We start from the raw sequence: 14,705 nt of genomic DNA on the forward strand, positions 1-14,705 counted from the left end.
GTACCTATGGCTGATTCATGTTGATGTTTGGCAGTAACCAACAAAATTCTGTAATGCAATTATCCTTCAATTAAAAAATAAATTAATTTTTGAAATTCTTCCAGTAAAAAAAAAAAAAAGACAAACCCCCCCCCCAAAAAAAAACCCCACAACTGGAATTACATGATTCAGAGTTACATTCTTTCAATATATGAGGAGTTAACCCTCATTTCATCACTATTTCAATAGGCAGGCTCTGGGTTCAGCCTCTTTTCTCTCTTTAATGCACACATGTGGTCATGTGCTCTGGTTCAAAAATCTAAGTCTCACAGTATCTTCAATGGGATAAGGTAAAGTACAGGGTCATTTGGCCTGCTGCCTATTTTTGTAAATAACATTTTACTGGAACATACTCGCAGTCACGCTCTTATGTATTGTCTGTGGTTGCTCTTGTGCTACAATGGCAAAGTTGAGTAAATACAACAGAGATCCATATGGTGTGTCAAACCTGAAGTATTTACTATCTGGTCCTTCAAAGAAAACAATTGCCAACTCCTGACCTACCAGATAAAATCCAAACTCCTCAACACGAGATACGAAGTTTACAAACGGATCCCAGCTAGCTTTCCAACATTATTTCTGGCTGCTGACCATCACATAGCCTATGTGCCAAATAGTCCCTAAAGTTTTAGGTCTCTATGCCTTTGCTTATTTCCCTCTCTCCACAATGAATGCACTCTTTCTCATCTTCCTCTGTCCTCAAATCCTTACATATTCTTTAAGGCCTAAGTAAACGTCATACATATCATCCTGGACATTTTCTCTGCTCTCCATTCCTACCCCCAGGAAAGATCTTCAACTGATAAGATCAACATATGAGGATGAAAAGAGAATGTTTCCCAAAAAAGTAGAACAAATGACTCTAGAATGGTAATAACATAACCACAGAAAGAAAGGGTTGCCATGCAGATATAAGAAAATGGGGTTCATTAAGCAAGATTTGGCCATGTTCATTCAACACAAGGAAAGCTCAGTGTCCTAATCAGCAGATGTGATTGGCTAGTTCCCACTGCAGTTATAAGCCTTGTAGGAAGCAGCTCAGATGGCCAATGCTTAATGTCATTCAATATTTACTCAGTTCCCCTTATTCTTCTCTGTGCTCACCAAGTAATCTAATTAAAACTTGGCTATTCACATAGCTTTCCTCACTGTAAATTAATAAACTGATGTTTTGACTGAAGCACCAGTCTCTTATGAGTGCGGTTAGTACAGGCCGTTTTTTAAGAAATCAGGCACCTACTGATGGATTGAAATCAGGTCTCTGCAAAAACAAAGCTGAGGACCACCACATGAATTCTATCCCAGGGTTGGCTGGCCAACTACTTATAAAGACACCCTCTATCTCAAGTCAAAGCAACAGTGGCAGTGTATTCAGTCATTGTCTGTTTGTCTTGCTGGACACTGTGAGTCCCTCGCAGAAGAGATTCTCTCCCAGAGCTCATTTCTTACTGGGATGCCATCAATAGGCACAATACTTGGTTATTCACAGGTAAGACAATTTTGATTTAACTGGATCATGTATCACTCTCCCCTTTCCTTTTTTTGGTAGTCCCTCTACGTGCCCCTTTCCGTACTGTTTATGGCGTTCTCGAGGCAAGAATACTGAAGTGGTTTGCGATTCCCTTCTCCAATGGACCACATTTTGTCAAAACTCTCCCATGATCCATCTGTCTTAGGAGGTGGCCCTGCACAGCATGGTTCATAGCTTCACTGAGTTACACAAGGCTGTGATCCATGTGATCATTTTGTTTAGTTACCTGATGTGAAGAGTCAACACACTGGAAAAGACTTTGATGCTGGGAAAGATTGAGGGCAGGAGGAGAAGGGGGTGACAGAGAATGAGATGGTTGGATGGCACCACTAAATCAGTGGACATGAGTTGGAGCAAACACTGGGAGATAGTAAAAGACAGGGAAACCTGGCGTGCTGCAGTCCATGGGATCCCAAGGAGTCAGACACAATTTAGTGACTGAACAACAACAACTACCTGTCCCAGATATCTACAATCTCCTTGTTCCCAAATTGGGAAAGGAGTACAACAAGGCTGTGTATTGTCACTCTGCTTGTTTAACTTATATGCACAGTACATCACATGAATCACAAGCTGCAACCAAGATTGCCGGGAGAAATATCAGCCACCTCAGACTATGCAGATGATACCACGCTAACGGCAGGAAGTAAAGAACTAAAGAGCCTCTTGATGAGGGTGGAAGAGGAAAGTGCAAAAACTGGCTTGAAACTCAATATTTTAAAAACTAAGAACATGGCATCCAGTCCCATCACTTCATGGCAAATAGAAGGGATATATGTGGAAGCAGTGACAGATTTTATTTTATTGGGCTCCAAAAACACTGTGGGTGACTGCAGCCATGAAATTAAAAGACAACTGCTTCTTGGCAGGAAAGCTACGACAAACCTAGACAGTGTTAAAAAGCAAAGACATCACTTTGCCGACAAAGGTCCACTGTAGTCAAAGCTATGGTTTTTCCAGTAGTCATGTACAGATATGAGAACTGGACCATAAAGAAGGCTGAGCACTGAAGAATTGATGCTTTCTGAACTGTGCTGTTGGAGAAGACTCTTAAGAGTCCCTTGGACTGCAGGGAGATCAAACCAGTCAATTTCATTTCCTAAAGGAAATCAACCCTGAATATTAATTTGAAGGACTAATGCTGAAGCTGAAGTTCCAATACTTTGACCACTTGATGAGAAGAGCTGACTCACTGGAAAAGATGCTGATGCTGGGAAAGACTGAAGGCAGAAGGAGAAGGAGGCACCAGAGGATGAGATGGTTAGATAGCATTACTGACTCAATGGACATGAATCTGAGCAAATTCCAGGAGAGAGTGGAAGACAGAGGAGCCTAGTGTACTGCAACCCATGGGGTCGCAAAGAGTTGGACACGACTTAGCTACTGAACAACAACAATCAGTCTTTCCATACTTCTGCTAATTCTTTACAGCCTTTGCATTAGTCATCTTTTCTTTAGTATCAAAACATTCAGAATTCTCTGCTGTCTAATCTTCCTCAGTTAAAACAAAAGAAAAAACATCTGATTATCAGTGACCAGACCTCTGAAATGAAACACATGCCCTGAGGAAGATTTGATTTTCTTTTGAGTAAATAAATGAATTTCCTCCTTGCGGAATACCAAGCCTCACTCTTTAGATGTGCTGGGCTTAAGACTGTGTGTCTTTTCCTCACTGGCTTCTCCTAGGACCTACTGGTACTGAACTAACCTCGTCCACCAGATTAGAAACTTTTTTTTTCTGTTTCAAGATTCCCAGATGATTATTTGCTTTCCAATATATTTACTGTTCATTCAACAAATATTTTTGAATATCTTCTGCACCAGAAATTGACTTGTTCCAGACAACAGGCAGGAGTAGTATACAAGACAGCCAAGTTCCTTGCTCCAATTTAGTTTAAAGGTAGCAGAAAGACAAAAACAATGAACAAAAGACCCAAGGTAATAATAACATATATGATAAGAAAAACCTAGGACAACGCTATAGGTGACGTGAGGTTCAGAAAAGTTACTTTAAGTGGTTTTGATGACTGTTCTGAAAGGTGACTTTTCAGCCAAGATCTAAGTCTCTTGCAACTTTCTCAACCTAGGACTCTCCTAACAGTAGTAATATAGGTGAGAAGCAGTGATGACTTTGCTTGAATTTATAGCTGTGAAGACAGAAGTGGAAAAAAACATGTAATGTATTTTAGAAGCAAAGTTAAAAGGACTTGTTCATAGACTGGCAGTAAGGAGATAAGGACAAGAGATGCCTGAAGGGCTGACCCCTGTGCTAATTTCAGTTTGTATTTAATAAACTTTTTGTTGTTCTATACTTATTTTTTCTGAAGAGCTGAACATGGCCCTATGCTACCTGTATTTCTAGGTCTGGAAAAAAAAAAGGTTTTTGGTTAATAGCTTCATAATGGTTTGAGATCCACATTGTAAATTGTTTTAATAAATTTTCAACAAACTAATAATAACCAACTAACTAACCCAAATAAACCAATTAAAAATTACTAAATAAAACTGCTGGCTATGGCTTGGTGGCCCAGTGATTAGGATTCTGGGCTTTCCCTGCTGTGGCCCAGGTTCAATCCCTGGTCCAGAAAATGAGATCCTGCAAGATGTGTGGCATGGCTCCTCCATACCCACCCCTCCCCTCAAAAAAGGGCATGATTTTGTTAATACTACTTTTGGCATCATCTTTTGCAAAGAGCTCAGTCTAAAAAGTGAAACAAGCAAATATCTGCCATGATTTTTTTAAAAAAATACTACACAACTACTGCTCCTAACTTACTTTCTCACCAATATTTTTGACAATTATTGTTGAACTCCTGAGGAAGAGGCGATCATGAATTTGGCACACTGTGATTTCAAGATCCACACAGCTGACTCTTTCAACACCCAGTCTGAGTTCCTTGACTTTCTTCTGAGGGTCTGGTCCTCTGCCCTATATTAGCTCTACAGTCCCATGGCTGTAACGTAATGCTAATCATTACCAATAATTATATCCCTCCATAACTCAATTTCTTTGATCTTCTCTCTCTCTCAGGAACTCTTTTATCAAAATCCCAATCCTAGTTAAAACACTCTTCCTACCCCTCACCTGTACCAGACTGGAAGATAAAGCACAAAAAAAACACACGAACTGACTAACCATATTTAATATTTATCACCCCACTAACATCAAACTAGTGGGTAATCCCATTGTATTACCCTGGTCCAGTCACTCTCTCACAATCAAATATGACTATTTTACTTCTTATTTTCTTTACTTTCTTATTTTCCCTCAAACCTTTAATATTTCTTACCTATCACTCTCAGATGAAGATTCCACCTTAATATTTCACTAAGAATATTGAAGCAATCATAAAAGGATATGTAAGTTCCCACTGCTACATCTACCAACTGACCTGAATGTGTACCCATAAGTCTACTTTCCTTCTTGTTTTCATAAGCTGTTGAGACTCTTTATTTACGGCCAATCCCATAGTCCGTGACAAGATCCCATTCATGCTCATATATACATTATTATTCCAATAAGTTGACCTTTCTCAACAGGATCATGACCATCAGCACACAGATAGGAACATACCTTCCCAAATTAAAAACAAACATTCCTTTGACTTTATATCCCCCCCAAACACTTCACATCTCCCTCTCAACTATTTCTTTACTCTTTATAGCAAAATTCCTCAAAAGAACTATTTGGTTTTGGTACCCCAAATTGCTGCCCTCTTATTCTACCTTCTTCAATCTGGTGTTCATTCCTAGCACTTACTCCACCCAAATTGATCTTGTCAGCAATAACCTGCATGGTGCCAAATCCAACTGTCAATTCTTGAAGCAGCATCTGATAAGAGATCACGCTTTTCATCCCAAAACACTTTTCTCACTTGGCTATGGTGCCATTATTTTCTCCTGGTCTCCTCATATCTCTTGGCTGCCTCGCCTCATTCTCCTTTGCTAGTTTCTCCTCGTCTTCCTTACCTTTGAACAAGGAAGCATCCCTAGGACTTAAATTCTTTGGATAGCCTCTCTTCTATACTTACTCCCCAGGTGACTTCATATACTGACAACTCCTGGATTTGTATCTTCAATTTGGACCTCTCTCCCAAACTCCAGACATAAAAATTTCTACCTATGTAACATTTCTACTTGGATGGCTTACAGATATCTCAAACACATATATACTAACAGACTCTTAATTTTTTCCCCCCAGACTTACTACTCCCGCCATGTTTTTACCATTTAATAAACAGCAACTCAGTCAAATCTTGGAGTTAACTTGGACTTCTCTCATACTCTGCATCTGATCCATCAAACATTTGGCTCTATCTTTAAAACATCATGGACTTACCATCTCCACTGCTTCCACTTTGGTCTAAGTCATCATTATCTGTTTCCTGGTCTATTGCAATCCCCTCCTAACTGGGGCTCCTGTAGGCCCATATAGCCTGTAGTCTATTTTCAGCAAAGGTACCACAGGTACCTTATTCTTTTTAATTGAAGTTTTTATTGAGATATTTATAGATTCACATGCAGTTGCAAGAAGCGACACAGAGGGCTCCCTTGAACGTGTTGTCCAGTTTTTTCTGACAGTAATATATATATTCATATTACTACATATATTACATATATATTATATATATTATACATACACATATATGTATTATACATATATACATACATGTATATATTATATACATATAATAACTTATATGTAGAGTACATCATGAGAAATGCTGGGCTGGAGGAAGCACAAGCTGGAATCAAGATTCCTGGGGAAAATATCAATAACCTCAGATATGCAGATGATACCACCCTCATGGCAGAAAGTGAAGAACTAAAGAGCCTCTTGATGAAAGTGAAAGAGGAGAGTGAAAAAGTTGGCTTAAAGCTCAACATTTAGAAAACTAAGATAAGGGCATTTGGTCCCATCACTTCATGGCAAATAGATGGGGAAATAGTGGCTGACTTTATTTTGGGGGGCTCCAAAATCACTGCAGATGGTGACTGCAGCCATGAAATTAAAAGACACTTGCTCCTTGGAAGGAAAGTTATGACCAACCTAGACAGCATGTTAAAAAGCAGAGACATTACTTTGCCAACAAAGGTCCGTCTAGTCAAGGCTATGGTTTTTCCTGTGGTCATGTGTGGATGTGAGGGTTGGACTGTGAAGAAAGCTGAGCGCCGAAGAATTGATGCTTTTGAACTGTGGTGTTGGAGAAGACTCTTGAGAGTCCCTTGGACTGCAAGGAGATCCAACCAGTCCATCCTAAAGGAGATCAGTCCTGGATGTTCATTGGTAGGACTGATGTTGAAGCTGAAACTCCAATACTTTGGCCACCTGATGCGAAGAGCTGACTCATTGGAAAAGACCCTGATGCTGGGAAAGATTGAGGACAGGAGGAGAAGGGGATGACAGAGGATGAGATGGTTGGATGGCATCACAGATTCAATGGACATGGGTTTAGGTGGACTCCAGGAGTTGGTGATGGACAGGGAGGCCTGGCGTGTTGCAGTTCATGGGGTCGCAAAGAGTTGGACACAACTGAGCAACGGAACTGAACATTTTGCAAAGCTATAGTATATCACAATGAACATACGGACACTGACATAGTCCACTGATCTTAGTCTGATTTTCCAGTTTTACTTATACTCATATTTGTGTATATGTGTATAGTATGTTCCATACAATTTTATTATCTTTTAGGTTTGTGTGCCTACCACTACAGTCAAGATACTGAATAGTTTCAACATCACAAAGATTCCCCATGTTGTCCTTTTATAACCATACCCATCTCCTTCTCTAATTCTATCAAACAACATTTGATGCCCTCCATTTCTAAAATTAAGAAATGCCCTCCATTTCTAAAATTAAGTCATTTTAAAAAAGGTTATATACATAGAATCACACAATATGCAACCTTAGGGATCTGGCTTTTATCATTAAGCATCAATTCCTAAAGATTCATCCAAGATGCTCTGTATCAATAGTTCACTTTAAAAAGTTATATTCCATGGTACGTATTTTCTGCAGTTTAACCATTCAGATGTTGAAAGACAGTTCTTGACTATTACAAATAAAGTATCTATGAACATTTGTGTATAGGTTCTTGTGTGAATTGGCCGGATCCCATTAACTAATCAGAGTAAAAACCAAATGGATTTCCAATGATCCACACAGCTGTACAACATCCCAGCTCCCCCAACCCAAGACCCAACACATCTCCAACCATTCTTCACTTTGTTCACAGCACTTGAGCAACATTTATCTTCTTGTTCTTCCTCCGACAAACCAGGCGTACTCCTGACTGAGGGCTTTTCCACTTGATGTTCCTTCTACCTGGAAAAATCTTCCTTAAAACGGCTAAATGACCTGTTGTTTCACTTCTTTAAGATCTTTGCTTAACAAGCAACAAAAGTTTACTGTATTGCACAGGAACTATAGTCAGTATCCTGTAATAACCTATAATGGAAAATAATATATGTGCATATGTGTAACTGATTCACCTTGCTGTGTACCTGAAACACTGTAAGTCAACTATACTTCAATAAAATAAATATATTAAGAAAAAAATCTCTGCTTAAATATCAACTGATTTGAGAGGAGTTCTCTGTCCACTACATATAAAATAACAACTCCAACAGGCTCATCCACTACTGTACTAGGCATTCTCTACTTTCTTACCCTATATTTCTCTCTATATTATCTAACATGCTATGTATTATCTATATCTTGTCACTAAAACCTAAACTATATTCCATCAAGGACTTTGCTTTGTTTACTGCTACATCAAGAATACATCATGGCACAGGCCAAAACTAAAAAATAACAAACATATCTAATCTTAAGACTAAGGGTAAACTTACGAAAGTCACGTTAAGTCAACCTGGAGTCGTTCAGGATTACTGAAACACTAACCTTTTACCTTTAAAGCTTTGTTCAGGATGTTTCGTCCTAGATCAAATATAAGTTAAGAAGTTGCTTAAGAAATAAATCAAGGCTTATTTACTAAGAAGCAAATAAATTAAGCTAAAAATTAATAGGAAAATTAACATTTGATTGAGCTAACTCTGTATTTTTAGCTTTTTTTCCTTCAAAATTTGCCTTTTTCAAAATAAAAATACGAATACCTACAAGCATAGCCAAAACAAAAAAGAATGACAATACCAAGTACTGTTAAGAATGACAATATCAAATACTGGCAAGGATGTGGAGCAAGTGATATGCATCATTTGCTAACAGAATGCAAATTGAGTCAACCAGTTTAGAATACCCATACCACAGTGGTGTAGCAATTGCCAGTCCCATAATTCCACTCTTTCCAAAAACCATGTATAAGAAATTAGTATCCTCTGCTCAGAGACACTGTGTTTAGCTAGCATAGCTCTCTCTCTAATTACAGTAGGTATTAAATTCAGGTTTGTCTTTTTGTTTCAGGTACTGACTATTGGCTGGTAGTCTTATCCTTTTATGCTGAAGAAAATTTAATGACTACACATTTCTTTTTAACCAATAAAAGTATTTCAATGTTGATACATATTAGATAACAGTACTCAGGATCAAAATATTCTCTCTGGATACATATCTATTAGTCTTTTGAATTGAATATGGTTCATCATCCAAAACTTGTTAAGTTTCTGATTCAGTATGTTTTGGTTAAAAAAATTCAAATCAACATTCCTTTTTCATTCTTGTTTGGGCCTGGCTTCAAAAATAACCTGGAAACAATTTTAAAATAAGCTATCTCTAACATTTAAAGCATCTAAATCTGTCCTATTTAGTGTCAGCCCTGAGTTTCAACTCTGCTGGTTTGAGGAACATTCCCTTTGATGGAGAAGGCTGGAGTAAAGAAAGTCCTCTATTCCTGGCATTTGCTAAAGCACAGGAATATCTGTCAGGAATACTGTGCAGCAGATTCCTCAACTGCAAGAGTTTAAAAGTCTCACAGGTCATTTCCTTTTTATGAGCTTATGATTCTAGATAACAGTATAACCAAAAAATGTACTTTGGACACCACTGTGTCCAAAATACTATGCATACCATATTTACCTTCTAAAAAATAAAAACCATTTTATTTTAGGTGTATATAACATATATTACTTTTGCAGTAAATAAGACATTTTTTAAAGGAAATAACTGGATGTTACATCTTTCTGTTCTGTTCACTGCCTCTTTTATACCATGAAGCATAAAAGGCAGGGTGTTAAATAATGATTTTTGTGGCATTCATAGGATGCTACAGTTGACCTAGATGTGGGTACATCTGAGTGAGGAAGTTGCTCAGCACTCAGAAGTTTGAGAAAATGGTAGTTGATTATTCTATGTAAAAGTTCCATGGAAACTTACCAACCTTCACTAAGTATGAGATTAGTTAAGCAGCTCTTTCTTGCCATTGTAACTGATGTTATCTTGATTTTTTTTTTAAATGAGGTCTATAGACCCACCCTAAAAGCACAAGGAAAGAATATAAAGTCTGGAGACTGAGGGCAGTCCAGAAAAACTTGTTAGGGCCAGAACAAAAAAGAGATTTAACTGGAAGCAGGTTATCCAGTGTGACCTTAAGGGCAAAAGCAACCAGGTCATTTCTGTGACTATTAGGAGAAATACTTCATAGGTTATTCATACCACTTCAAAAACAATCTTTCAACAAGACTCTACTGAGAGACCTTGTGGCTCCTATGGGAGCACCCCACTTCCTTTTCTGGTTCAAAGTAGCCAAGCCAGCTCCCAGTTGTAGCCCACCTCCTCTCTATCTATTCTTGGTGTAGTTGCAGCATCAGAGATCCAAGGCAAGGTCAGAGAGGAACCCACTCTATTTGGATGAATGCCACATCAACCACGCCCTTAGCAAACCCAGTTTATAAGTACCAAATATTTTTCAGTCTTCCTTTTGGTTTGTTTAATAGACTGGGTAAACGAGGAAATGTTCAAGCTTTTCTAAAAGTTACTGCAAACTCAAAAAACCCTTAAAATAGAAATGACATCATAAACAAGTCTCTCAGGGTATTAAGGTTACAGAGCTCTTAATCTCTGTTGGTTAACCTAAAGGATCCTTCTATCAGTCACACTGCAGACAAAACCAAATATGAGGTGACTTGCAGGAAAAGCTTATCAGTGCTTAGCCATCAGTCAAAATACTGCATTCACTCCAAGTATACAATGGAGAGACTGAGAGTTCTCTCTCTCTCTCCCAAGGGAAGTATTGCTATGACTCCTTCTTCCTCTTGCAAAAATTTTCTTAATACACCAAGTTAGTAAGCAATGAACTACATACTAAATCCTAAAATAAACTAGGCTAGATCTAAAAGAAATCATGCTGAGATCAAGCTGAGTTTTATGCAGTGAGCAAAAGGTGAACAGCAACATCTTTCCTCAGTCTCACCCTTTTGAATTTCCTGGGCTTCAGACCAGATTTTTTCCTTCATTCTGAAAAACTCCTTTTCAGCCTTACCAATTTCCCCATCTTCAAATCAGTAAATGTATTTGTATACATTTATTAAGTGCCAATTACATTTAATGTGCTGTCCAGGAGAAGGCATACACTGGACGTAAGCGGGTAGGATATAGGGAGAGGAAAAGGACCATGAAAATGAAAGGAAAAGAATTTCAGATAAATTCTCTCTCCCCATTTTATGTTTCTCAAACTGGAATTTTTAAAAATTAATTTATTTATTTGAATTGGAGGCTAATTACTTTACAATATTGTGGTAGTTTCTGCCATACATTGACATGAATCAGTCACGGGTGTACATGTGTCCCCCATCCCCCTCCCCATCCCATCCCTCTGGGTTGTCCCAGTGCACTGGCTTTGAGTGCCCTGCTTCATGCATTGAACTTGGACTGGTCATCTATTTCACATATGGTAATATACATGTTTGAATACTGTTCTCAAATCATTCCACCCTTGCCTTCTCCCACACAGTTCAAAAGTCTGTTCTTCACATCGGTGTCTCTTGTGCTATCTCACATATAGGGTCTTCATTACCATCTTTCTAAATTACATATATATGTGTTAATATACTGTGTTTTTCTTTCTGTGTTTTTCTTTCTGACTTATTACTTCACTCTAATAGGCTCCAGTTTCATCCACTTCAGTAGAACTGATTCAAATGCGTTCTTCTTAATAGTTGAGTAATATTCCATTGTAAGTATGTACCAAAGCTTTCTTATCCATTCGTCTGCGGATGGACATCTAGGTTGCTTCCATGTCCTAGCTATTATAAACAGTGGTGCAATGAACATTGGGATGCACATGTTTCTTTCAATTCTGGTTTCTTTGGTTTGTATGTTCAGCAGTGGGGCTGCTGGGTCGTATGGCAGTTCGATTTCCAGTTTTTTAAGGAATCGCCACACTGTTCTGCACAGTGGCTGTACTGGCTTACATTCCCATCAACAGTGTAAGAGGGTTCCCTTTTCTCCACACCCTCTCCAGCATTTATTGTTTGTAGACTTTTTGATAGCAGCCATTCTGACTGGTGTGAGATAGTACCTCATTGTGGCTTCGATTTGCATTTCTCTGATGAGTGATGTTGAGCATCTTTTCATGTGTTTGTTAGCCATCTGTATGTCTTCTTTGGAGAAATGTCTGTTTAGTTCTTCAGCCCATTTTTTGATTGGGTCATTTATTTTTCTGATATTGAGCTCCATGAGCTGCTTGTATATCAAACTGGATTTTTTTTTAAATTTTATTATTGGAGTATAATTGCTTTACAATGTAGTGTCAGTTTTTGCTGTACAACAAAGTGAATCAGCGATATGTATACATATATCTCCTCCCTCTTGAGCCTCCCTCCCACCCCACCCCACATCCCACCTTGCTAGGTCATCATAGAGCACCGAGTTGAGCTCCCTGTGCTATATAGCATCTTCCCACTAGCTAGCTATCTTACACATGGTAGTGTATATATGTCAGTGATAATCTCCAAATTTGCCCTACCCTTTCCTTCCCCTGCTGTGTCCACACGTCTTTTCTTCACCTCTGCGTCTCCATTCCTGCCCTGCTAATAAGTTCATCTGAACCATTTTTCTAGATTCCATGTATATGCATTAATATATAACATTTGTCAAAATGAAATCTAAAGATCATAAGAATCAAAGACATGGCAAAAACAGGGCACAGAGACCATAATATTCAACTGCAAATTTACTGATAAATGCAGATTCAAACTCAACACTGTAAAGTTTTCTTCAGATACACTGCTGAGCTCTCTCAATATGCCAATGTGGTGACCAGCAAGTGGGGCACACAATGAAAGTAAATTTGATTCTCCCTCAGACCCTCTCTTGCCACTTTCCATCCTAAGAGTACAGCCCAGGTGGTACATTAGATGAATCCATCACTGGGATGTCTCTTCACTTCTCCTTCTCCACTCCCTTTTAACATCCACAGGTATGTACAACCTTATCCTATAGCAATGCTATGTATCAATAATTGTACCACAGAAAAGGATTAAGAAGTACATCATTCACTGTTTAACTGAAAATGTGTTTCTATAGAAAAATAAACTTCTGAATGAGGAAACTATCCTGGGAGAAATCCACTGTTCTCAACAAAATGTGACTATATGAAGATGTACATAAGTGTTGCTAGCAATACTTGCAGACCTGCTGACTAACATTTTTAATAAGGTATCAAAATACTTTGTGTGAAAGCTGTCTCAGCATTTGCGAGACTTAAAAAAGTGAAAGTTTTGGTAAAACATGGGACAAAGTGCTCTAAGGAATTATTAGAACTAATCTAAGCCATCAAAAAAGCTTAAAAAGCAAGAGAGTTCCAGAAAAACATCTATTTATGCTTTATTGACTATGCCAAAGCCTTTTACTGTGTGGATCACAATAAACTGTAGAAAATTCTGAAAGAGATGGGAATACCAGACAACCTTACTTGCCTCTTGAGAAACCTATATGCAGGTCAGGAAACAACAGTTCGAACTGGACATGGAACAACAGAATGGTTCCAAATAGGAAAAGGAGTATGTCAAGGCTGTATATTGTCACCCTGCTTCTTTAACGTATATGCAGAGTACATCATGAGAAACACTGGGCTGGAAGAAGCACAGCTGGAATCAAGATTGCCGGGAGAAATATCAATAACCTCAGATATGCAGATGACATCACCCTTATGGCAGAAAGTGAAGAGGAACTAAAGAGCCTCTTGATGAAAGTCAAAGTGGAGAGGGAAAAGTTGGCTTAAAGCTCAACATTCAGAAAATGAAGATCATGGCATCTGGTCCCATCACTTCATAGGAAATAGATGGGGAAACAGTGTCAGACTTTATTTTGGGGGGCTCCAAAATCACTGCAGATGGTGACTGCAGCCATGAAATTAAAAGACACTTACTCCTTGGAAGGAAAGTTAGACAGCATATTCAAAAGCAGAGACATTACTTTGCCAGCAAAGGTCCGTCTGGTCAAGGCTATGGTTTTTCCTATGGTCATGTATGGATGTGAGAGTTGGACTGTGAAGAAAGCTGAACGCCGAAGAATTGATGCTTTTGAACTGTGGTGTTGGAGAAGACTCTTGAGAGTCCCTTGGACTGCAAGGAGATCCAACCAGTCCATTTTGAAGGAGATCAGCCCTGGGATTTCTTTGGAAGGAATGATGCTAAGGCTGAAACTCCAGTGCTTTGGCCACCTCATGTGAAGAGTTGCCTCATTGGAAAAGACTCTGATGCTGGGAAGGATTGGGGGCAGGAGGAGAAGGGGATGAAAGAGGATGAGATGGCTGGATGGCATCACTGACTCGATGGATGTGAGTTTGAGTGAACTCTGGGAGTTGGTGATGTACAGGGAGGCCTGGCGTGCTGCAATTCATGGGGTCGCAACGAGTCGGACATGACTGAGCAACTGAACTGAACTGAAGCCATCACAATAAGCCCATATCCATAACATACACACAGAATACAGCTACTATTGTTATCTGTGTTGTGATACTTGTATCTGTAATTACAAAATAATGCACAATCTTGCCCAAAATGTCAACTAGTACAGGTGATATATCTGCTAGTGTTTTAATCCTTCCAGACCAGATTTTGTTTTGAACCAACAATCTCTAATAAAATTCATCCTTTCTACTAAAATTCTACCTTCCCCCGCCTTTTTTGGAGGGTAAGTCTGGTTGTATTGTAATGAGGAAAATATAGCAAG

The 14,705-nt window shown here is 38.7% G+C and overlaps 1 protein-coding gene across 1 annotated transcript in view; it reads right to left on the bottom strand.

The window, feature by feature from the left end:
- TMOD3 (tropomodulin 3) overlaps positions 1–14,705 on the bottom strand; it is an 86,983-nt gene that overhangs the window by 56,406 nt on the left and 15,872 nt on the right. The window lies entirely within an intron of this gene.

The sequence above is a fragment of the Bos indicus genome, chromosome 10 (assembly GCF_029378745.1).
Source record: "Bos indicus isolate NIAB-ARS_2022 breed Sahiwal x Tharparkar chromosome 10, NIAB-ARS_B.indTharparkar_mat_pri_1.0, whole genome shotgun sequence".
NCBI classification, from domain to species: Eukaryota; Metazoa; Chordata; class Mammalia; order Artiodactyla; family Bovidae; genus Bos; species Bos indicus.